Here is a 427-nt window from a genome sequence, read left to right as displayed (position 1 = left end):
TCTTTTATGGGGAATTTTCTGCCTCCATTTCTATGTTCTTTTCTTACCCCGGTCCCCAGTCCCTTTACCACTCCCTCTTTCCCAGGGGTCCATTGTACTCCCTCTGCCCTAGCTTACTGTTTATGTCCAGGCAAGAAAGTTCTTGGAGCATAGAGCTGGGAGGGAACTTAGACCATGAAACATAACCTTAGAGCTCATTAAGTCTAACCCCTTAGGATTGTGGGATGATCAATTCAGAGCTAGAAGGAATCTTCCATTTTCTAACTCTGGGCATTCTCATTGGCTTTCTTCCATATCTGGAGCTCCCTTCCTCCTCATCTCTATCTCCCGGCTTCTGTGGCTTCCTTTAAGCCTCTTCTGAAGCCCTGCTTTCTGCATAAAGCCTTTCCTCATCCCTCTTGAGGCTGATGGCTTCCATATATCTCAT

Source organism: Petaurus breviceps, unplaced genomic scaffold (genome assembly GCF_028583685.1).
Source record: "Petaurus breviceps papuanus isolate PSGF00001 unplaced genomic scaffold, PetGlider_PUasm1.0 188, whole genome shotgun sequence".
NCBI classification, from domain to species: Eukaryota; Metazoa; Chordata; class Mammalia; order Diprotodontia; family Petauridae; genus Petaurus; species Petaurus breviceps.
The sequence above is the reverse complement of the archived record's forward strand: the minus strand, read 5'-3'. Positions refer to the sequence as shown.